This window comes from Symphalangus syndactylus, chromosome 5, assembly GCF_028878055.3.
Source record: "Symphalangus syndactylus isolate Jambi chromosome 5, NHGRI_mSymSyn1-v2.1_pri, whole genome shotgun sequence".
NCBI classification, from domain to species: Eukaryota; Metazoa; Chordata; class Mammalia; order Primates; family Hylobatidae; genus Symphalangus; species Symphalangus syndactylus.
The window spans coordinates 46,180,143-46,204,006 of NC_072427.2; the positions used below are offsets into that span (position 1 = coordinate 46,180,143).

The 23,864-nt window shown below is 39.1% G+C and overlaps 1 pseudogene; it reads left to right on the forward strand.

Annotated features, from left to right (window-relative positions):
- The first annotated feature begins 10,461 nt into the window (after positions 1 to 10,461).
- LOC129482448 (mesoderm-specific transcript homolog protein-like) lies at positions 10,462 to 11,321 on the forward strand (annotated as a pseudogene).
- The last annotated feature ends 12,543 nt before the right edge of the window (positions 11,322 to 23,864 follow it).

Sequence of the window (23,864 nt, forward strand, 5' to 3'; positions counted from 1 at the left end):
CTCTTATCATAAAGACAGTATGAATGACTGTCTCAGTGCCTTTCCTCATTAATGCTGCTAGTTATTGATGAGTAGCTCTCTGGAACTGTGGATTTTTTGGCAAGAATTATAGCTCTTATTTATTTTGGAGGACCCGTGCAGCTTTCTAAGCAAATATATGTAGAAAATTCCCCCCAAAATAAACACTACAAGTAATTGCCTGATAGATGAAGTTGACATTTTGGCTTTGTGATTTGCTATGATATGTAAAAATCTAATTTTCTCCATGGAATTATGCCACTGCAAAATTGTGAGTAAATTAGAATCAGTGGTTTACTTAGAATGTGAGTAATAACTTCTGTTATGATGTATCAACATTTATTTACAGTTTCTTAAATCGACCTAAATCCACTTGGCAAAATGTTAACTAGGTGAATAAATATGGCAGCGGAGTGATAGAGACTTCAGTTTTTCCTTTCTGGGCTTATGCGTCAAAAATCTCCTTGAGAATGTACTTGATTGAAGTTTTGAGATCTTTTGTACACTTTTGAATTGACAAAAAATAAGTTCATCAGGTTTGTAATAAATTCAAAATTTATCTAAATCAAAGGTTCTTAGCGCTTTACCACCTGATCTGTGAGACAAGAAGCTGACAACAGCCTGGAAGAGTGCTTCTTTTAATGATCCATTTCTACATCTTGATATTCTCAATCACCATGTAAAGAATTAGAATGTCATGGCAAACAGTCAAAGCATTGGAAAAATCTACCTCTTAGAGATACATTTGCAATGAAAAAAAAAAGGGGGGGTTCAAACTAGATCTAACAGCATCTCCAAATAAATAGTTAATGAAAAGTTGCTCATTAATTGTCACCATAAAACAGAAAACAAGGGCCTTTGCATGTTTTGGTAGTCTGCCTTAAGCTCTTGTTAACATTTTAAAATTAATTTGAAACCTCTAATAGAAGCTAATTTTTTAAATCCACTTTGAGCTTTTTAAAAATGATAATTATAAAGGCCAAGTATCTTGGAATAATATGCAATCATTTCTATGGGTTGATTTACAAGTGGGATAAGTTATCTTATGTATCAGTATTTCTTTCCTTTAAATTTATTTTAAGGGCCATGTGTGAGTAAATATATGGGGATGCTCATCACAGTACTATACATTATAAACAAAAGATTAGAAATAATTAAATGTTAAAGAAATGTTCAAAATTATGGAACTAAATAAATTTTAGTATACTATATAATAGAATATCATGTAGCCATTAAAAATGATGACGTAAAACAGGACTGACAGAACAATGATGGACTAGTAAGTGAAAACAACATGTTACCAACAGTATGCATAATATTATATAATTTTTGATGTATATGTGTGTGATAGTCAGCCTCTAAGATGGCCTCCTGTGACCCTTACCTCCTTTTCTCCCAACTACCCATGGCCCCTGCCCCCTGCCATTGGATAGTTTGACCAGTATAACCAACATCGTGTGCAGAAATGATGAGTTGTGACTTCTGAGGCAAAGTATGCATAACATTTTGGCCTCTGAATTGCTATCTTGAATCACTCTTTCTGGGGAAATCCAGCTGCCATGTAAACATGACTCAAGCAACTATGTGGAAAGGTCCATGTAGCAAGGAACTGAGGCCTCCTGCCAACAAACAGCACCAAGCTAGAGTGCACCATGTTGGAAGCAAATCCTCTAGCCCCAGTGAAGCCTTCCAATGACATTTTGACTGTAACTGCATGAGAAGCCCTGAGTAAGAACCACCCAGGTAAGCCACTCCCAAATTCCTGACACACCCAAGCTGTGTGAAACAATAAATATTTATTATTTGAGCCACTAAGTTTTGGTGTAATTTGTTACATGGCAATAGATATTGTATTTTTGAAAAAACATGGAAAATCATATCTCAAAATATTAGCAATGAATATATGGAAGTGGCACAGTGAGATTATAGATTTTATACTTTCCTATACTGTCTTTATGTTTTTAATAAACATATATACTGTTTATAGGGGGAAATACTTCATTTTGAAAAATATTCTTCCTTTTGGGGAAAGAGGTGAAACTGGTCTAGAACTTTATATCCTGGTCAAAAGTTCCAAATATTATGGGTGAGCAGCAGTGAGATTAGGGAAAGTGGCTATAATTGCCACCTTCTGGCAAATGTGCCAGAGGATGAAGGGCAGGAAGACAGTTTTGTGTCATTGAAATTGAAAAAGCAAGTCTAACAAAGGTTTTCCACAATCTTCCCAGCAAGTATAGTGAATGGCTAGTTAAGACAGCTCAAAAACAGCAGATCTACAGAAACGGTAAAATGTCTGCATAGATACATGCACATTTTATATGTCGTGAATGAGTTGGAGTCTTGCTCTTGGATTAAGAGAGAGTAAAGTTGATCTGCCATGCAGGTAAACAGGGAGCCTACATAGTGGTAGTAGGTTGCTAGAATTAATTCTCCCACTGTCTGTCATACTGTCTGAAATTCCACCATTAAGATTTCAGTCCTTTGAGCCTTGGGTAGTTTTGTAATCACCCAAAAGAGTTCTTCTTGCCCACTGCACAGATAAAGCCAATTCACTGAGATAGCAGTGTTGCAGTAGAGAAACAGTTTCATAGTCACCAGACCAGCCAAGTAGAAGAATTGGAGATGTTGCTCAAATCCACCCCCTCGAAAGCTTGTAGGCTAGGGTTTAAAGGATAATTTGGTAGGCAGGGGGGGAAATGGGTGTTGCTGATTGGTTGGGGATGAAATCATAGGAGGGTCCAAACTCTCTTCATGTGCTGAGTCAGTTTCTGGATAGGAGTCAGTTCCTTGGTGTGAGCCACGGGTCTGAGTGGAGTCAGTTAGTAGTCAGAATGCAAAGGTCCAAAAATATCTTGCATCCAATCTTAGGTTTTGGCAATAATGATGTTATCTGTAAGAGCAATTAGGAAAGTTACAAATCTTGTGACCTCCAGAACAATGGCTAGTTATCATTCAACTACGCCTACATTTTAACAAAATTCAGGCCCCTCCCATAATCCTAACCTCATGTCCTTTCACTAGTCTTACAAAGGCAATCTTGGTTCCTGAGCAAGGAGGGGGTTAGTTCGAGAAAGGGACTGTTGCTATTTTGTTTTAAAGTAAAAACAAAGGCAGTTGGCTTGTGAGACAGAATTAGAACCCAGTCTCCTGCTGTGAAGGTTAATTTTATGTGTCAACTTGACTCAAGCAAGATGGAGTCAGATTAGGTTTCTCTCACTGTTATAATTTGTGCAAAGGCAGTTTCAGTTTTTGGTCCTCAAGGTCACCTGTCTAATGCCAAACGCTTCTATCTGAGGTGCATATTATGGAGGACTCTGACAGCTAGTAAGATACTTCAGGAGTGAGATCAGGGGAGACACTCAAGGGAAGGTGAGCATAAACGGAGGAGAGAGAAAATAGAGAGGGGATTGGAAGGCTCCCATGATAAATTGTTAGTTGAGCTTCACTTGTTTTGTTGTTGAGAGAAATTTTTCTTTAGAGATTAAATATTTCAAAATTTTCTATTGCAAACCAAAAATAGCCACATGACGTTTTAACAGTATCTCCAGATCAATAAAGCAATAAAGAAATTTCCAAGTAATCATGTAAATAATAGAATGTCACTTTGTTTTTATAAAGGTATTTAAGCTTGATCTCCAATAACCTTATAAAACTCCAAGAAATCACCCTAGTTTCTCTGACCCTGCCTCTATCAGGAACAGGATTTATTCTTATAATTCTGTGTGGCTACACTGTACCCCTGAGTGTCCTGTGCTCCCCACACCCAGGAAACAGGTGTCTCTTCCAGATGCATTAATGCCATCCTGAATTATAGGGCACACATCAGTTTCTGGTGTTTAAATTGACCTGTCACATTCATTTGTCTGGTGGTTCCATTTCTCAATGGAACTCCTTCCCTCCAACCAGGATCCCTACATGCCTTTCTCATTTGTCCTCTTTCCACTTTCTCCTGCACCACCTTCCTCCTCACTGATAATCCTCACTAAATTTACTTAGCCCTTTGAGCCAGTGTTGTAATACTTACAGCCATTAAGTGTTAGTGGCAAAGACAGAATTGTAACCCAGTCTCCTGCAATCAAGGTTAATTTTATGTGTCAACTTGACTAGGTTAAGGGATGCTAGATAGTTGGTAACATTATTTCTGGACGTGTCTGTGTGGGTGTTTCTGGAAGAGATCAGCACTTGAATCAGCGGACTGTGTAAAGATCACCATCAACAATGTGGGTAGGCACCATCTAATCTGTTGAGGGCCCAGATGGAACAAAAAGGCTGAGGGAGGGTGAATTCCCTTTCTCTCTTCTAGAGCTGGAGCATCCCTCTTCTCCTGCCCTGAGACATCAAGGCTCAAGGTTCTCAGGCCTTCAGACTCCAGAAATTAGACTGGCGGCCCCGCAAATTGTGAGGCCTTAAAACTCAGACTGAATTTCCTCAGAGGCTTCCCTGGTTCTCCAGCTTGCGGATAGCACGTTGTGGGACTTCTCAGCCTTCATCATCACATGGGCTAATTCCCGTAATAAATCTCTATCTATCTATCTATCTATCTATCTATCTATCTATCTATCTATCTATCTATCTTGTCTATACATCTATTCCTCCATCTTATTAATTTTGCTTCTCTTGTGATCCCTGATCTCCTGCCTCTCTCAGCCCAGGGCTTTTTTCTCTTAATCTGTCTGGAATTCTTATGCTCTGCCTGAGTTTATAAAAGCTGGATCAAAGAGTTATACTCTTTTAACTGTGTTTTATCATATGCTCAGGCCTCCTGCAAACCACTTACCCTCAATTTATTCTCCATCTTGCTGCAAGAATGATCTTTCCACACATAAATTTGGCTGTATCAATACCTTGCTGGAAGCTGCTTCATGGATTCCTTGCCCATAGCATGAAGTCCTAGCTCAACAGCAAGTTATAAAAGGCTTTCCACATCCTAGCCCCAGCCCAACTGTATTGGTTACTTACTGCTGTGTTAACAAACTACCTTAAAAATCATAGCTAAAACCAAAAACCATTAATTATTATACCTCAAGTGTCTCTATGTCAGCTGGAGGCTCTAATCTGGGCTTGGCTGGACCATCTTAGTGGGGGCAACTCTGCTTCACATGTTTCACATCCTTCTCCTGGAAGGAGTGGGCTAGCCCAGGCATGTCCTTTACCTGGCAATGGAAGAAACATAAGCGGGAAAAAGGAAGTGTACAAATCCTCTGGAGACCTAGGTTTGGATCTGGCACATTATCACTTCTGCCTTATTCTGTTGGTCAAAGCAAGTCCCATAGCCAAGCCCAGAGCCAGAGAAGGAGGGCTTAGTCAAATTCCATGGCAAAGGATATAGATTCAGAGAACGATGAGGAATTGAAGCCATAAATGCAATTTACCGTATCAGCTCTGCAATCTTGTCTCCTGACATTTTCTACCTGGAAGATTATAGGACATATGCTCCTACTATATTCATTTGCTTTTAGCCCCACAAATTACACTCTTATCATACTTTTCTCATCTGCATGCTTTTGTCCGGTGTTTTTGCTCCAATTTGACAGCTCTTTCCACTTCTGTGTACACCCCACCCCAGACAATTAATACCTTCTTATTTATTTATTATTTATTTATTTTTGAGACAGAGTCTTGCTCTGTTGCCCAGGCTGGAGTGCAATGGCACGATTTCGGCTTACTGCAAACTCCGTCTCCTGGATTCAAGCAATTCTCCTGCCTCAGCCTCCTGAGTAGCTGGGATTACAGGCGCCCACCACCATGCCCAGCTAATTTTTATATTTTCAGTAGTGACGGGGTTTCACCATGTTGACCAGGCTGGTCTCGAGCTCCTGACCTCAGGTGATCCGCCTGCCTCAGCCTCCCAACGTGCTGAGATTACAGGCATAAGCCACCGTGCCTGGTCTACCTTTTTATTTTTTAAGACTGAAGTCAGAGTCATCTCCAGAAAAACCTCTGTGGGGTGCTAAAGCCAGTTTATATGTGCTTGGAAGAGCTAAGGGTTAGCATCTCTCCTCAACTCCTTGTTCAGTGATGACATGTTAGAACATTAGAATCAGCACCCATGGGAATATTTACACCACAGAAATTTGGCAACTACAAATCAGAGCTTTTTCTCTCTTTCTGAAGATTGTGCTCTTAAAGATTTAGCAGCAGAATGCCAAAGCCTCTCTTAACACACTCACCTCTTCAGTCTGTCTTTCTATTATCCTAAATACCTAGATTCTTTGTGTCATCCTAAATTTCTTCATGTCTTTCCGACTAGATGGTAAGTCCCAGCAGTCAAATAATGTGTCTTATTGGTCTCAGGATCCCCAGCACTGAGCACATCAACACTCAGTGGGCATGCAATGAATGTGCATAAAATGAAAGATGTAAACGATCAGCTGTTGTTTGGGTTGACAAGATGGCCATGAGATACGAGGGTGTCACAAAAAGGTTTGCCTAGAAAAAAAAAGGAAACATATCTTTTTCCTCCAGCCTACCACTGCTTGTTGCATCAAATCTCTAGCAAGTGCAAGTCCCAGAGGGTAATATTCATCCTCTTCAAAGGGGACTAGTGAGTCCTTTAGTATCTATTGCTACATTGGTGTGGAATCATTTCTTGAAAGATTCAGAAAGTGTAACAGAGGTTTTCTTTGGAGCATGGTTTGGGAGGTGCATTTTGAGGGAGCAGAGGCAGTGGTGTAGTCTGTTGCAACCAGCCTTCCCATACAGAGGGGACTGAGAGTGTAAAATTGGAATTGAAGGCTTCCACTGAAGTGACACAAAAATGATGGACACATCACAAACGCTGCACTTAATATGGTGAGTCATGGGCACTTCTGCTTTGGACTAGATTGAATGAGGGACGTTGAGTTAAAGGCACTTATCGTGGGAGGATACATTCATAGGTAACCTTTTGCAAGTGCTCTGACCTATTTTTCCTTTTTAAGCTGCACACAGCCTAATTCTAATTTTGAAGAAGAGTTTCTAAAATTTCTACAGTGTAAGATTAATCCTCAGTGTCTGTGGCATTTTTATGACAGCTTTGACTTTTAAAGTGGAACCAAATTTCATTTGGAAAATGAGCCAACCAAGCATGTCTCCGTTAAAAAATTGAGCCTTGGTGCTGTTGTTCCGCCACTCCCACTTCTAAGGTAAATGCACATCAGTAATTTGAGATGTGCAAAGGCCTGGTGTCCAGAGCTAGCATGGGGTGAATTGGGGGACTGTGGGGATGGTGGTGTCTAGCAGAGGAAAAGCAGATTGTTTCACAGATCACACGACATAAGTAAATCAGGAGACTGATGTCTAAATACAGGCTGGTAAGTTTGGGGGACAGAGGGGATGTGCTAATCACTAGGAGTGGAAGGAGCTGTGAGCATTGGCTACTTTTAGTGACTGAGCTTGTTAGAGAGGAGTCTCACACTTTAGGAATTGCAGTTAGAGGCTGAGAAGTCCAGAGTCAGCCTCTGAGTGTCAGTGCCCCTAACCTGCTCATGGGCTTTGCCAGCAGTCTCTGGCTGTAATATATGGGATTGGTGATTGCACTGCCGAACTCTGGCAAAACACTCTTAGGTCTTGTTATTTGCTTAGGAAAAGAGTCTGATTTTTTGTTTGTTTGTTTTGTCTTTTTGTTTGTTTTTGGTTTTTTTTTTTGCAAAAATAGTTGATAATGTGCATGTTTCCTCTCAATTATAGCTGGTTTTTCTGTGTTTCTGTTTTAAAGTTGGGGTTGAATGAAGGTGGAAAATATAAATTTGTTGCATGAGGAAATGAGTGGGACCTTAAATAAAGGCATGCATTCCTCTATCCAACAGGGCATTTTTTTTTTAAGGCTAAGCACCTTGGTAACTAAACCCCTTAAAATAGCTACAAAGGTTATATATTGACTGAATTACTTTAAAGGCTTGGGTTTATTTCTGTGGACCTGAATTGCTAAGAATTAGAGTATAGAAGTGAGGCTGATCTTTTGGAGTAATATACATCATAATTATAAGTAAATATGCAAAGGCTTAACAAGAAGAACAACGACAAAAGACTTAGCAAATAGAAAGATATTGGATTAATGAGAATAAATTGAACACATATATATAACTGTGCATCCTTCAAAAATCGTTATTAAATATATATTTAATTTATGATATTAAACACATATTTAAGAAGAATAAACCAGCCTGGCCAACATGGCAAAATCCCGTCTCTACTAAAAACACAAAAATTAGCCAGGTGTGGTGGCACACGCCTGGGATCCCAGCTACTCAGGAGTCTGAGGCAGGAGAATCAACTGAACCCCGGGGGCGGAGGTTGCAGTGAGCCAAGATTGCACCACTGCACTCCAGCCTGGATGACAGAGCAAGATCTTGTCTGAAAGAAAAAAAAAAAAAAGAAGAAGAGAAGGAGAAGAAGGAGAAGAAGAAGAAGAAGAAATCACAAGGACAATGCATATGGGAAAGGAGATGATTGTAGCAAAGTTTCGAAGGCTTAAAAGCAGAAGGGCAGTGATAAATATATCGGATATCTTTCGTACCTCATTTCAAATTTTCCCATCCTTAGGTGGGACAAGACAGCTGAGTGATATCCATATGAGGCACTCTGAATGCACTGCAGAGGCTCTCCAATACCTGGGGACAGAAAAGAAAGGCAGAAAGGAGTCTTGTGAGAAGCGAAAAGCTGGAAGTTGAACTGAAGAGCAAAGAGAGCTGTCCAGCAACCCAAAAGGTTGGCAGCCTGGCTTACAGCAGATATAAATCTCCCATAGCTAAAACATGAGGGCTGGGCAATAAAGCACAAAAAGATCTTTAGAGTCACTCCAGTGCTTATAACCCAAGCCCAGTCTGAGGGAAAGTCCTAATCCCTTCCTCAAAATACTTGCAGCCAAGGTGAGTGAATCTAGCTAAAGCTGCAACCAAGTCCAACTACCAATTAAATTGACTCAGGCTGCCACACTCATGGACTGACCCAAAAGAGGTGTGCCCTTTTCTGGAGGTAAATATTAGTGCTTAAAATGTTCTTTTTTTTCTTTCATAGAGATTAGGTCTCACTATGTTGCCAGGCTGGTCTTGAACTCCTGGGCTCAAATGATCCTCCCACCTCAGCCTCCCAAAGTGTTAGGATTATAGGTGCAAGCTACCACGCCTGGCCAATGTGAAGAAGTAAGAAGATACGACCTATGTTAAAAGAGGTCAGTAGAAGCCAACCCGGAGATGATTTTAATGTTGGAATTATCAGATATGGACTTTAAAATAAGTAGAAAAAATATGTTAAAGTATCCAGTGGAAAACATGTGTGAATAGATAGGGAACATAAGCAGACAGCCAAAAACTATTAAAAAGAACCAAATGAAAATCTTACAAATAAAAAAATTGATATTGGAAGTGAAGAATTTTTAATGTGTTTAACAGCAAACTGGACACGGCAAAGGATAAGTGGGTCAATAGAAGCGCAGTATCTGTAGAAGTGCAAAACATACTGAATATTGCCAAGATAAATAAAAAAGACCTAAATAATAAAGGTGTATATATACACACACACACACACACACACACACACACCTTAATGCTTTGCACAGCTCAGTATTGTTTAGATGCTCATTCTCCCTAACCTAATCTATAGATTGATGGTAGATTCAGCAGAAATCCAACAAATTCTCTAAGTCTCACCTCTTGTCCCAGCCATAACTGTAGAGGCCAGTTTTGAGCATGCTTCGAACACCTTCATGGAAATCTAAACTGACAATGCCTCTCTTAGGCTTTTTTGATGTCAAGTGGCAGGATGCCTGGAGGAACCTGGTTGACAGCTCACACAGAAGCGCCCCGAAGCTGTGGCCAACAATATAATGCATCTCTCTCCTTTCTTAACTCACCCCCATTCCTAACTCTCAGGATCATACCCACACATACACATTTTGCGCATCAGCCTTTGTCTCAGGATCTGCTTTTGAGGAATCCAGACAAGACAATAACTGATTCAGCAGACTCGAAAAAGTTGAATCTTATGCCAGCAGTGGAAAAATCCAAGAAGAAACTTGTAGCATGGAAATGTCCAAGGGCTCAGAAGTTAATGACATTGGGTGCCTCCGGAAGTGGGTGAAGAAAGGATAAAAACAGAAAGACTTAAAAAAAATAGTTAGATTTTGAATTTCCTTACCAATTCCATTTATTAGAATGATGGCCTTAGTATCACCTTAGCAGAATTTTTGAGGTTTGTTCTCTCTAGTAAGAGGACTGAGGGCTATGAGACGTTAGGACAGTTGAGGATAGAGATTTAGTGAAAATGTATATGCTGAATTTTAAAACCTCTCCTCTCCCTCTTCAACCCTTTCACTTATTTTGTTTCTAGAATGCTAGCAGTCAGCTTTAGATCCTCTAGACAAGAGATTAGAAGACTCTACACTAAGAAATCCAACTAGCCAGCATGCACCACTGATTTCCCCAAGCATGAAGTCCTGCAGCCCAGGTCTTAACCTGAATCAGGATGAGGGGGTGGTGGGTCAAGGTGGGGCTGTTCAAAGTGCCCCTGCTTGCCACGTACCTGCGCATCCTACCCCCTCAGCTCTCCCTTGCCCTTCACTCATGGAAGTCTTCAGGCAAGTTTTTCACTTATAAGGGATGGCCTGTCTTCTACCAAGACTCTGTGGATGTGGTTGGAAGTCCAGAGATAGTTGTTCTTTTACATGGCTTTCCAACATCCAGCTATGATTGGTACAAGATTTGGGAAGGTCTGACCTTGAGATTTCATTGAGTGATTGTCCTTGATTTCTTAGGCTTTGGCTTCAGTAACAAACTGAGACCATATCACTATTCCATATTTGAGCAGGCCAGCATCCTGGAAGCGCTTTTGTGGCATCTGTCTGTCAACTGGAGATATATTTCCTGAGACTCACTGTCTACTCCTTCTCCAAAAGCTACTCAAACATGGAGATGTGCTGTCACCCATCCTCACGTGGCTGATGAACTTCTTTGTATTCTCTCGAGGTCTCACGCCAGTCTTTGGGCCATATACTCAGCCCTCTGAAAGTGAGTGGGTCCGCAATAATGACAGGAATCCATCTCTGACAGCCTCTTAGAGTACATCATTCAGAGGAAGCAGTTTAGAAAGGACTGAGTGGGAGCTCTTGCCTCTGAAACTGTCTCCATTCATTGTATCTATGGGCCATTGGATCCTGTAAATCCCTATCCAGAGTTTTTGGAGCTATACAGGAAAATGCTGCTGCAGTCCACAGTGTCGATTCTGAATGACCGCATTAGCCACTATCCACAGCTAGCCAGAAGATCCCATGGGCTTCTCGAATGCATATATGGGCATCACCAACTCCTTCTGAGCTGGAAAGAGTAGCTTCCCTCTATTATTTCCCCTATTCCTTTACATGTTGTGTATTCCACTTAGGAAGAAATGCCCAAAAGACATCCTAGCCATCAAACACTATTCTCTCACAAAGTCCCCTTTACTCAAATTGGTGAACAGTATATAGGAAGAAGCCAGCAGGAGCTCTGACTAAGGCTGACATAATAGTCTACCTCCCATTTCTTTGACATCTGATCAAATGTACAGACTTGCCTTTGTTTTTGTGTTACTAGGAAATTCTGATGAGCACTGCTACTCACTGATGCAGAAAGACGTTCTTCTGCCTAGAAGGCTTTTTAACACTTTGGACTTTTCTGAAGTATTTAGAAGTGCTAATTTCTGGTCCAGCCCCAACAGGAATTCTACAATGAGAATGAGAACTGGGTTTCTTTACCTCTCCTTGAATGGCTTTTTAAAAGTTCTTTAAGCAACACAGAGCTGAGTCTCCTTTGTCATACCTTTGGATATAGTTTCATCAGCTGTTTTTAATTATAAACATTTTGTTAAAAGAGATATTGGTTTAAATAATGTAGTGTTCTAAGTATGATTTAGGACCATGATTTACCTACACATTACGTATATTTTATAAGATGCTAAACCAACATATCCTTACTGTGTCAGAGTAGTGAACTTAATTAAACGTGTTTCATTTCTGAATAAATTTAACTAAATCCAAACTATTTACAGAATTTCCTAAAATCACAGGACATTAAGGACCAATAGCACCTGTGCCAGAGATTTACTATTACTAGATAGGAAGACCAATTCTAACAGCAAGTAACAATCTGCGATTCCTCACACCTCAGTGCTTAGAAGCATGTCTCTCTTGAGCTACCATAGAAGGGAGGAGACTGTTTTGTAGTCCAAATCACCACGCAGAATGTACATTGATTCTTTTATGATGACTGCTTGATTTCCCATTGCCTGTGCCAGAGAGGCTTTCTTATGTAGCTCATTAATTCCTGTACTTTACAGACAGGAAAGTTCCAGAAACATTAAGAACAAATTCTGAAAGGTCTATGAGCAAATAGTGCTGAATACTTTTTTTTTTAAGCCACATTTTATTGGCTTAGTCAAAGCAGGATTATTAAATGATTATTTACAATTCTTTCTTTCTTTTTCTTTTTTTTTTTTTTTTGAGACCGAGTCTTGCTCTGTCACCCAGGCTGGAGTGCAGTGGCGCGATCTCGGCTCACTGCAAGCTCCGCTTCCTGGATTCAGGCCATTCTCCTGCCTCAGCCTCCTGAGCAGCTAGGACTACAGGCCCCTGCCACCACGCCTGGCTAATTTTTTTTTTTTTGGATTTTTTTTTGAGGCAGAGTCTCGCTCTGTTGCCCAGGCTGGAGTGCAGTGGCGCCATCTCAGCTCACTGCAAGCTCCGCCTCCCGGGTTCACGCCGTTCTCCTGCCTCAGCCTCCCAAGCAGCTGGGACTACAGGCACCTGCTACCACGTCTGGCTAATTTTTTCTATTTTTAGTAGAGACGAGGTTTCACCGTGTTAGCCAGGTTTGTCTCAATCTCCTGACCTCATGATCTGCCCGCCTTGGCCTCCCAAAGTGCTGGGATTACAGGCGTGAGCCACCGTTCCCGGCCCTAAAATTCATATTTTTAAAATAGTAACTTCAAGTATAACAACTTTGAAACTGGAATAAGTGTTTATTTTCTATCAATAAAAATGAATTGTGACCAAAAAAAAAAAATCCAACTAATGTAAGAGAAAAAAGTCCTAAAGATACTGGCATCGGGCCTGGTGCAGTAGCTCATTCCTGTAATTCCAACACTTTGGGAGACTGAGGTGGGCAGATCACTTGAGGCCAGGAGTTCAAGACCAGCCTGCACAACATCGCAAAACCCTGTCTCTACTAAAAATACAAAAATTATATGGTAGCACACGCCTATAATCCCAGCTACTTGGGAGGGTAAGGCAGGAGAATCACTTGAACCTGGGAGACAGAGGTTGCAGTGAACCGAGATCACACCACTGCACTCCAGCCTGAGTGATAGAGCAAGACTCTGTCTCAGAAAACAAAACAAAACAAAACAAAACAAAACAAAACAAAACAAAAAAAACAAAAAAAACCATACTGGCATCAAGGTTTTCCCACGTGAATGACTCAGTCAGAATACCACAGTCAGCAGGTCTCACCCATTTGGACAAATTTTCCAATCAGTTTTTTTTAAACACCATTTTTAAATATGAATAAACAGCTATGAACTAGTAAACACCTAAGGAAGCCTATAACATGAATGACAGAAATCAAAACAACTAACAGAAAACAACAAAACTTGGAAAAAGTAGAGACAAAGCAGGAAGATGAAACTTCAGAACTTCAGAAAGAAAAAAGAAACTATTATTAATAGCCTCTGAAATATAAAAGGATTCATGAAATAGGAAGAGGTTTTGTGAAAAAAAAAAAAAAAAAAAAAAAAAAGAACAAGGAACACTTGTCTTGGTTGTTTGTGCTGCTATAATAGAATAATGAGACTGAGTAATTTACTAAAGAATAGAAATATAATCTCTCATAGTTCTGGTGACTGCGAAGTCCAAGCTCAAGGTGCTAACAGGTTTGGTGTCTTGGGAGGGCCTGGTCTCCAATTCCAAGATGGTGCCTTGAAGTCTTCATCCTCCAGGGGGGAAGAATGCCGTTCCTCAAATAGCAGAAGAGCAGAAAAGAGGTGACTCACTCTCAGAAGCTCTTTTTACTTTTTGTAGAGTAATTAATCCATTCATGAGTGCTCTGCCCATTTGGCCCCATCTCCCAACACTGTTACATTGAGAATTAATTTTCAGCATGAGTTTTGGAGGAGACAAAAACATTCCAACCATGACATACCTTTTGAAACTTAAAAGTATAGTATATAAATAAAATTCAATAGAAAGCTCGTAAAACAAAGTTGAGAAAATCTTTCTTAAAGCAAAAAAAAGAAACTTTAAAAATGAAGATCAAATAAATGAGAGAAAATACAAGATAATTATGTTACTTCCCCCTTATTAGATCCTACATTTGAATAATATGAATTCCAGAAAAGAATGGAGGACATGCAGCATATCATTGTGAAACTTCAGAACATAGATAAAGAAAAAAAAAATCTATAAGCTTTCAGAGAGGAGAAAGAGAAAAATAAAACAAGCCACATATGAAGAATCAAGGATCAGATTTCACACCAGCACCAGATGCTAGAAAACAATCGAGCAATATCTTTTAAAATCCTGAGCAAATGTATTTTCCCACTAGATTTCTATACCCAACTAAACTATCAATAAAGAAAGGCTGTAGACCAAAGAAAATATGGGCTTTCAGGAGCTCACAAAAATTACATCTCATGTACCTTTTCCCAGGAAGCCAGCTAGTAGATAATGTGCTGCACAAAAATAAAAGCATAAAGACACTGGATCCAAGAAGAAAGAAGTCAAAGAAATTCTCAAAACTTTGGTGAAATGAATTCCCAGGAATAGAGTGTGAAGCAGGCCTAGAGTGGGGCAGGTCAGAAGATGCCGGGAGAGATTAATCCAAGTAAAGAAAACAATAGAACACCCTGGTGTGTCTGAATACAGAGAGGAAAGATTTGAGGTTATTAGGGGAAAATAGAAGCTGAATTAGTAGCAAACAGAAAACTAAACAAAAAAAGAGCAAAGCATTACTTTAGGAAGAACAAAATTGTGCAACAAAGGAAAAGTAAAGATATTATACTATATCTATATCGTTCATATGTATAGGTTCAATGCTATGAATAACGTTGAAATTATACTAATGCAAACACAGTATTAATCTAAACTGAAGTATGATATAGTTATATTGAAGGGATCATGAGACAGTTTGTATGAATGTGGGTGGTAGTAATGGTGGTGTGGTGGTCTGTGATAAAGGAATGGGAGATCATGAATAAGAGCTAAATCATTTTCCCTATATGATACCTAAAATTGAAAATTCAAAAGGTAGGAAACACAAGGCTGTTATTTTTATATATGGAGGTAAATAACAAACAGCTAAAATAATTGAAAGTGGTTGCTATTGAAAAAGAGAATAGGTGGTGGTCGAGGGTTGAATAGTAGGATGATTTTTTTGGAATAAGTCTCATAGAATTGTTTGATTCTATCAATTATGTGAAAATCTAATTTTGAAGAAAATAAAAACAAAACTTGAAAATTATTACAGAATTATGGTATACTTATTTTTAAAAAGCAAATGGGTAAATATGGAGTGAGGTTAAATTGGCAGGACAGGACACAGGAAATGGCACACAGGAAATGGCAGACTCAGACTCACACAGGAAATGGCAGACTCAAATGGAACACTGTGAAGAAGAAATCTTGGAGCCTTTGAGGTGGTGGGGGAGGTAGCCCTATATGTGGCATAGTGTTCGTACCTACAGATTCCCACTGTCCAATTTAAATCTAATTCAGGTCACATACATAATTTAATTTTTGGAAGCAGCATTAAAGTAAGTAAAAAGGAAACAAGAAAATTAATTTTAACACTGTATTTGATTTAACCCAATATATCCTAACTATGATCATCTCAACATCTGATAAGCACATGTACCCTAGAACTTAAAGTATAAAATATATATATATAAATAAAAATTAACAAGATATTTTACATTATTTTCTTTATAGTAAGTCTTGGAACTCCACTGTCTGTTTTATACTTAGATACATCTCAATTCAAATGTTAAAGTTTCATCAGAAATACCTGAACGATATTTAGATTTTATAATATTTACAATTGAAAAAGTGGATTCACATATTCAAGTTGTTCCAAATGTACTTAAAATTTTTCCAATGACTGAATCTTGTACCAAAACCTTTTTCTGTTAGTGTTTGCATTTTTATTTCTAAAACTGGTTCATGTTTTTGCTTCAAATAATTAATTTGACTCTGAAGAAAACCGTATCAATTTTAAAACTACATCTGTCCAAGTTAAATTAATTAATTCATATCAACTCAGTAATATTAACATTGATTTCAAAAGAGTATTGCATAAGTTGAAAAGCAATTCTAAATTTATCAATATAAACATAGTGATGTTCATGTTTTTCTTGTAATTTTTGCCGCCAATTTACCTAACAGTTGATTACAATTAAAATATGCATCTCAATTCATTCTTTTAAAAAATGTGTAAAAACATCACTAATTTGCTTTATGAAGAATTTATATTTCTATATAAATTCTTTTTGCTTTCTGTAGAATTTAAGTTTAGATCATTCGTATGCAATCTGATATAGTTGAGAAACCATAAATCATGCTGCCATTTTTTTTTTTTTTTTTTACTTATTCTTTTAGTTTCAAGACAATCTTAAACTGGGGTTACTAGTATTGTAAATCTTTATAAAACTCTTCCACAACTCTTAAGCAGTTGACATTAGTAAAGAGTACACAATCATTAAATATATCATTTTCTATTTCTTTCAATAGTTCCATGCACTTGTGGTTTACAACATATACATACTGAATGATTTTAACAGCTGTATCCATGATACTTTTCATTAAAAAAAATTTAGCACAAATATTTTCAGTGTGTGTCACATAATGGAGTGAAGCAATAAGGGAAAAATCCGTCTCTTGTTTTTAAATTGTGATAAATCTAGATTTTTGACCTAACATAGCAGGGTCATCATCTGTCTTGTTGATAAAACTGGTTTTTTTTTCTTATTTAGTTGAAACTCTTCTTTGACATATCTAAAACATTCAAAGCTATCTACACATTGAGTTGGTTTTTTTCTTTAGGTCAGAGACAACATTTCTAAGTAAATTTGAAAGTGTTTTTAAACAAAAATGTAACCAAATGTGTCCAGTATTAACTGGGCACAGTCTCTTATTCTATATGGCTTGTCTAAAGCTTTAAAAAAAGGACCTTCTCATTTTTCACATTTTGAATCAATTGATCATTGGCATTGTTAGTCTTACATTCTACAGTCACTTGTTTGATGGCTTAATTGAAATTTTGCTTTTGTAAAATATCTTTTAGTCTTTTCCTCATAATTTTCCAATAAAATTTCCACAACTGAAATGATTTCTTTTACCATCTCTCCATCTAAACATGTGGGTTTGGGTTTGGTTTAGTTTGGATTTTTGTGAAAGAATTCAAGCCATTTTATACCTGACCAGAGTTACAAGATCAGATCTTGTCAAAAATTGCTTAAGACATTTTTGTTGGACATTTAATACTGATTGCAAGTGACTAATTTTTTCAATTCTTTTTTAGTTATTGAGAGAAACTTCTTATCAAATTCAATGTGTGTTTGCTTTAAATAGCTTTTAATATTGTCCACGTTATTATCCTTTTTTTTTTTTTCTTAACAGCTTTTTTGTTTGGCTCTGTGGCAGCCAACTGCAGTTGCCATATGTTGTGAGATTTGGAACACACCTTCTTCCAGTCTCTTTTATTCTTTACTGTTCGGGTCTTGGGACTAGCTTCTGCATCTCCACTCAATTCCATATCCGTAGTACGCCTTCATTTTAAATTTGAAAATTTGCCCATACTTATTTTTTCTAACTAGAAACATAATTTAATTATATCATAATTAAACTAAGTATTTCGATTTAATTACCAATTACAGTTTACATAGGAATTGCTATAACTGGAGCTGTCTGCATGAAATATCCAAATAAATGCATTATAGTGTTATATTAGTGTATAGAAGAAAAGCATTTGAACGGAGTCAATCTGTCCACTGATTCAATCAGTGATGTGTTTGTGAATAATGCTAGAAAAAATGCTGGTGTCCCATACATGCACTACTACATCATAATGATGCCTTATGCAATGCAATGGGTAAGGTGAAATGCTGTCTCATCAAAATAGGATAAAATGGTATTGAAGAGGGAAAAAAATTTTTACAATTCTTCAGTGTTTAAATTTAATTAAAATTAAATACAATTAAAATTGTAGTTCCTCAGCTGCGGTAGTCTCATTCAAGTGCTCCATAGCCACATGTGTCTAGCGGCCACTTTATTGGATGCCACAACTTGGATGCCACAACTTTGACTGTAGGAGAATGAGAACTGATTGTTAGGGTGCCAGGCATTTTGTTAGATAGTTGGGTCTCAAAGAAAGGATCTCAATTATTCCTCAGAACAGTCCTGTCTATTGTTACCCACAATGTACATGAAAAATCGAGACTCAGTGAGATTTAGTGACTTGTCCAAGGCCATACAGTTAATCAGTGAAGGAGCTAGAATGCAGCTGTAGTCTGAACCCAAAGCCCATGCTATGTGTGCCGTGATGGTGTGGGGCCCCTTGCTTTGGTGTAATCATATACATAACTGAACCGGAAAACCGGATGCTTTTCCCTTATCTCCCTCACGCCTGGATCCCTTTTGAAATTCATAAGTCTCTAGTTGTTTTAACAATCTTGTATGAATGAAAGTTGGAACAATCAACAAATATATATTGTCTCCTATGGGTCAGGCACTACTCTAGCGAACAAGAAACAAGAGCCTCTGCCTTCATGCAGTTTACAATGTTACGCAAAAGGAAGAGAAAATGACAATAAAAACACTGTCGGTGAGATACTTTTCTCAAAACTAAACACTGTGAGCTTGCTTACAGTGATGCTCTTTAAAGTGACAGTGGTTTTTGTGATCTTAGGGTAGGATAAAGTCTGGGATATAATTCTGCCAAGGGTGGTCGTGCAAATAGGTCCTTAGTAGGAGCTTTTGCTATTGAACAGGAAGGTATCACCTCCAATTTTGGGTAATTATTTTCATTCCTGTCCATTTGTCCATTATTATCCTTGGGGGGCTAACGTGTTCTAGTCTCTAAGGAGAAATGGGCAACAGGGCAAAGGGACAAATGGTAAAACTAGAAAGGCAATGTCAGGCCGGGCATGGTGGCTCACACCTGTCATCCCAGCATTTTGGGAGGCCAAGGTGGGCAGATCGCCTGAGGTCAGGAGTTCGAGACCAGCCTGGCCAACATGGTGAAACCCCATCTCTACTAAAAATACAAAAATTAGCCAGGCATGGTGGTAGGCGCCTGTAATCCCAGCTACTTAGGAGGCTAAGGCAGGAGAATCACTTGAACCTAGGAGGTGGAGGTTGCAACTGCATTCCGGCCTGGGCAACAAGAGTGAAATTCTCTAAAAAAAAAAAAAAAAAAAAAAAAAAAAAAAAAAAAAAAAAAGAAGGGCATTGTCCTCTCAGATGAAGAATGTCAGGTGGATTGGAGACTTATTGTCTCCTGATAAGGGAAACACATTCAGATCACCCCATACTAAGGTACTGATGTGATCAGTAAAACTGTGATCGGTAAAAGCAACGTATGGGACCTATGGTTTCTTTTCAGGCTACTGTAAAAGCTACAGGAAGTTTCCTTTGAGTGGTGCAACCAGCTTTATAAAACTCTACCACCTGTGGTTTAGGATGCAGCTGAGGAGCACTGGGGGCTGGATCTTCAAGGGTAGAGATTCATGCATATGAAAGGTTTTTTTTTTTTTCTTGAGTAACGCCTCAGGGGAGATAATGCTTGCAGAATATTTTAGAGTTCAACCAGATCGCCGTACAAATGCGGAAACCTAAAGTTCAGAGAGTTTACATGATTAATCTAAAGCCACACAGCATATTCATTCAGTGAGACTAGGACGTCTACATTTTCTTTCCAGCTAATGAGTTGTGGGTGAGGAGAGGAGGTGGGAGGGAGAATCGGAAGAAGCTAGAGACTGTGTGGAAAGCTCAGTAAGGCTAGGGTTTAAAGTCTGCTCCTGTATTTTCTACTCTGATGTTAGGCAGGTTTCTTCATTCTGCTGAGCTTCAGAATCTCAGCTGTGAAATGGGGATGACACAAACTTCCTAAGGTTTTGGTAAAGACTTGATGAAATGACGGACTTATGTGCAAACACCTTGACCTCTTCAAGATGAGAACTTTCCTTTACTCACTATCTGCAAAGTAGCACTTCCTTTTGTTGGGCTTCAAACCATCTATTTCAAACTTCGAGCTCCCCAGGCTCCAGTATTAAGTGTTCTGGATGGGTAAATCAAATTCTACTGCCCTCCACCTGCTGGCCCCAACCTCCCTAGTGACTCTTTGTGTACCAAGATGTCCCCAGTTCTCCCCAGCATCCTGTTTCCGTGATCATACCCTGTACCCATCTCTCCTTTGTCACCTCTCAGAATCTTGCCCATTCTAGCTGGAGCTTCACCTAACAATTAGAAGCCTTTACAAGTATTTGGAGAGTGTGACAGGCTTTAAAGTGCTTTCACAGACATTCTCCCCTTTGATCCTCACAACAGCTCTGTGGGGGAGTCAGGGCAGCTGTTATCATCCAAATTTTACCACTAAGGAAACTGCAGCCATAGGGGCTAAATGATTTGCCCAAGGCCACAAGCTAGAGAACCACAGGCTTTGAGGTCAGAAAGTCCTAGGTTCAAATCTCAGCTTTGCCACTTGCTAGCATTGCAGCCTCGGGTAAGTTTTAGAGCTTTCCTGTGCCTCAGTTACTCCATCTATAAAATGGGGATATTTGTTGTGTATCTGCAAGGTTGCATATTGTGAATGCACAGTACTTTGTAGACAGCGAGTATTCAGCAACCCAGACCAGAATCCAGTGCATCTGGCCATTTCTCTAAACGATTCCTCAACACCACTCCAACTATTACATTAATAAGGAAGGGCTTTCATCTCTCAAATTCGGGAGCGTTCGTTGTCTTTATCAGGAGTCTTCGATTTCATGCCTCAGGAAGTAAATCTGGCTGACAAACAGCAAATAGGATTTTTCCAAGACACTGTTAAGATCATAAAAGAGAAGAACTGAAAATCACTTTTTGGGAAGGAACCATGGCAGCCTCAGGAATCCCAGCAGCTCCCTGGCGGTGGCCATTGGGTGACAATGCCAACTGCCTCCCCCCCACCTTGTCTGTCTCTTTCCACCCAAGATCCAAATTTACAGAAGATCTGATTGACCTAACCTGGGTCAGGTGCCCACCATGTGGGCAGATGGGTGGGGGTGACTGGCAGCCCTCTGGACCGATATGGAATGGAGGAAAGGCAGTTCTATAAAGTAAAAATGCTCTTCAGTAAATGGAGTTCATTACTTAGTGCTCATGTGACTCTGTGTGGCTGTTTGTATTTGCTTGTGCTTCTATCTTAGCATCCTGGGAGGTCAAGGTGAGAGTGAGGGAAGGACACCTCTGTCTTTTTTTTTTTTTTTTGAGACGGAGTCTCGCTCTGTCACCCAGGCTGGAGTGCGGTGGCGCCATCTCGGCTCACTGCAAACTCCGCCTCCCGGATTCACGCCATTCTCCTGCCTCAGCCTCCTGAGTAGCTGGGACTACAGGCGCCCGCCACCACGCCCGGCTAATTTTTTGTATTTTTAGTAGAGACGGGGTTTCACCGTTTTAGTCAGGATGGTCTTGATTTCCTGACCTCGTGGTCCACCCGCCTCGGCCTCCCAAAGTGCTGGGATTACAGGCGTGAGCCACTGTGCCTGGCTGGACATCTCTGTCTTATGCTTCAATGTAATATGGAAGCCCAGAGAGGAACCTACTACCTTGCCCATAATTGGTGCTCAATAAATATCAGATGATTTTATTACAGCCTTCAGTCTTTCCAATACAAATTAAGTTAGATCTTTCCTGACTTATCCCAGCTTCTACACCTCAGCACTCTTACCTACATGCAGCCACCAATAAAGAAATCAATCAATAACAATTCACCTAATTAGTTTGCTCACATGAACCAGTAAGTTCCTCAGGCTTAGCTGCTTCCCATCACAACCACTGTGTGGGGTGCCAGGTGTCTTGCCAAAGGACTTGATTAATAAGTCGTTATAATTGAAGCTGAATACAATTAATTGCATAATTTTGAACTCTTCAAGTTTAATTCCATGAAAATTACATCACAGAATTGGGGCATGATAAAGTATTTCTAACCAAAGGAATAGAGGGAACTTGCATAACCACTGGTTCATATTTGCGACATGATATGCACACACCAGGCATGGACGCTTTCCGTTGTTGTCACCAAAAACTCATGCAGCTCAAATACTTAAATGAATTCTCAAACATGTGGTTCACAATTGAAAAAAACCTGAACATTATCCTAGTCGGTCCCGACATTTTGATAATGATGTCCTCCTTAAATCTGTCCTGGTTTTGTTTTTTGTCTGCAAGCACAGATCACAGATCTACTCCTATCTTGGGGTTTGTTTGGGTTGGTTTGATGTGTTCGTATTTTCTCTCTCTTTGCAGTTCCGTTAAATGTGTTCTTTCAAATGGTTACTAACTTGCTGGAGGACAGGGTAGAACATAGCTGATGAATAAAAATAGTGCTGTCTGCCTTTGACAAAACTTTTACCCAATTGAGCCAGCAAGATTTTCATGAAGAAAATCTGAGAAATTAATTAATTAACTAACTGAATTTCACCTCTTTAACCTTAACTCGTGAGCAAACCTGAGCTAAATAAACATCTGACCATTCAATCTCTTTCACTTAAGGTTAACTTGAGTTTATTATTCAGGCTACTGCCCTTGTGTATTAGGCAATGCATAAATTACGCATACTAATTACCCTGGATGGGGCACCACTTTAATGAATTCTTTTAATTAAACTGCAACACAGTGGTTTTGCACAGGATGGTCTATATTTCATCCTTAAACTATGTTAACCTTCATCTTTGTCTGGGCGGCTCACATATCCAACCGGAGAAGGTCTGAGTTTAATTCATCTAAGTATATACATTCCACAACCCCCACTCCTTGACTATCATAGGAAAATTTGAAAGATGTTTCTCTTCTGCTTTGAGGTTAAGAAATTAGATGCCTCTGTGAAAAGTTATGATTCTGCTGGGGATACTGAGATGGAAAAGAAAAAGACAAAACAAAGAAAAACTAAAATGACAGAATCAACCAGCACAACACTGCAGTCTTTAAAATATAACTAATAAAAGGAATTAACAATGTTCTAATTAAAAGCAAAGAACATACTTCACTTTGCAATCTGTATATTCTTGAGTTTACAGCAAATAATCCTTACCATGAGTCCAATTTTCAAGGATACAATCAGTTCTCTATTATCTGGAACACTTCATGGATACAGCAGTAGAGAAGATTGAAACCAGTGCATATTTTAGCCATGAGTATACACCTTCTCTTGTCTCTTTACTAAGCTCCTGCTTCTAAGTAGGAAAATTGACTGCCTTGAGTTTTACCTCCCTGGTATCTGATTGGGAGTTGTGGGGAGAGGAAACAGTTGAGGTACTATCTGGATCCCAGGAAACTTCACTCCCTTGGGTAGTTCAGCTGGGAGAGCAGAGGCTCCAGTTCAAGTCAATATATGTTAATTGAACACCTATTGTAGTTTTAGCCCTGTGTCTGTGCCAAAATATCATGGTGATTGAGAATTGTTCTATTTGTGTTATTTTTTTAAAGAAAAAGGAATGCATTTCTGTACTTATATTTGTACTTACGTAGATGAATTCAGGAAGATGCACAAAAAACTGCTGAGAGGGTTTGCTTCTGAGAAATATTAAAGGTCTTTGTTGGGAGGGAAAAGCACTTATTCTTTATCCTTCTCCTTTTCCTCTTCCCTTTTTTT